Genomic DNA, 2155 nt, shown 5'->3' with positions numbered 1-2155 from the left:
AATAGATGTGGTATTGTTTGATTTGGATGAATATTGTTTCAAATAGAAAGGACTGGGAAAGATATGTATCATTAAATGGCTTTGGATGCATGTGAAAGCTGGGATAAAGCCTATTTAAGCTCATTTTCAATAGATGGTTTGGACTATTTAGCCTCAATTTGTAGCTCAATATCTCAAGAAAAACATGGAGAACCACCCCACAAAAAATGGCACCCAATGGACCAGTATTGCAGCCTGCAGAAATAATTTATTTCTTTTGGAAAAGGACCCCAGACACCCAGTGACAGCTTTGGTATGATGGTATGAAGTGGTATCATACCATCTGGTATGGTATAACATGACATGGTATGGTATGGTAACTTGATATTGGTATGAGTGGGATATGGTATGAGTTTTCCATTCCATGGTACCATGGTATTGGTATGGTGCTCACATACCACTCTGGAATGGGTACCATTGAGGTACCCTTAAATCAAAGAGTTCATATACCTCATAGGTACCCTAAAATGGGTGACTGAAGTGGTTAAGCCCCATCCAAAGCCATGCGCACAAGATACTAAGCAAGTAGGCCCATACTATATATACTAGGCCTAGCATGGAACATGAACTTTTGCTGATGACTCAAGGTAACATTAGTGCTTGTATATAGGAACTGTTGAAGGTTGGCAAATGCATAAAGCCAAGAGTACCAAGTTGCCAAACACACCTCTAGCTCTGTTCTGATGATCACAGCCAGTGGATGGTCTGTGGCTGCAAAATCACAGAACTTTGAGCAGCAGCTGACAAGAAGATGAGGAGGGCTAGGCCATAGAATGGATGACACAACCATTGTACTTACACCCAATATCAGGTAATTCTTTCAATTCAACCTGGAATTTCTTCTCTGATAGCCTTAAACTTGTTGCACTAAGTCCATTATATTGCACTAAATACTACATTCAAGAGACATGAGTATTGCAAAGCTGAACAAGTCAAAATAAAGCAAAATTAATTGTGAAACATATCCAACATTCATCATCAGTATGATGAAATTTGTTCAGTTATGAAGTTATATCTATGTATCCTGTATTTTAGTTATGCATCAGAGTAGAGAGATGTGGAAAAATACCATAGGTTTGAAAAGACATGAGGAGTCATCAGGACTGAGCTGTGTTACCTCTCTTCTTATGAATTCCAAGTGACAGCTTGGGTATAAAATTTGAGATTCTCTTGGCAATGTTGAAAAAGAGGTGACCTGGGAATATGAGCATCAAAAATATGAAAAAGCAAGTAGCAGCTCAACTAAATACCTTTCTTTTCAGAATGAATGATTGCATCATCCAGATTAGTGGTAGGTGGAAGAGTAGCTGGAGCCCCCACCAGAACTCTGTTGCTGGCATGTGGAAATTCATTGTCCACATTTCCCTCCTCCATATCTTGGGTCACAGAAACGCCATGGCCTGTATTGTGAACTTGGTTCTCTGCATCATCCATCTTTGTGGACTGACTCATGGTTTTCTGTGTTGCTGCTAAATTCTGTGTGGCTATGATTGTGTGTGGGTGGTCTTCTCCATAAACCTTTCTCCTAGCATCCAGAACTTGGACCTCCAGCTGCTCTGCTTCTGTATATTTTCCCAGGTCTCTGTATGTTGATGCAAGATTTCCCATGGCTAACATTGTGTCTGGGTGTTCTTCTCCAAGAATTTTCTTACTGGCATCCAGAGCTTGGATCTGCAGCTTCTCTGCTTCTGTATATTTTCCCAGGTCTCTGTATGTTAATGCAAGATTTCCCATGGCTAACATTGTGTCTGGGTGTTCTTCTCCAAGAATTTTCTTACTGGCATCCAGAGCTTGGATCTGCAGCTTCTCTGCTTCTGTATATTTTCCCAGGTCTCTGTATGTTACTGCAAGATTTCCCATGGCAGAGATTGTGTCTGGGTGTTCTTCTCCAAGAATTTTCTTCCTGGCATCCAGAACTTTGATCTCCAGCTTCTCTGCTTCTATATATTTTCCCAGATCATTGCATGTTGATGCAAGATTTCTCATGGCAGAGATTGTGCCTGGGTGTTCTTCTCCAAGAATTTTCTTTCTCGCATCCAGAACTTGGACCCCCAGCTTCTCTGCTTCTGTATGTTTTCCAAGGTCTCTGTATGTTGATGCAAGATTTCCCATGGCT

Source organism: Laccaria bicolor, genomic scaffold (assembly GCF_000143565.1).
Source record: "Laccaria bicolor S238N-H82 LACBIscaffold_65 genomic scaffold, whole genome shotgun sequence".
NCBI lineage: Eukaryota > Fungi > Basidiomycota > Agaricomycetes > Agaricales > Hydnangiaceae > Laccaria > Laccaria bicolor.
This window is presented reverse-complemented; position numbering follows the sequence as displayed.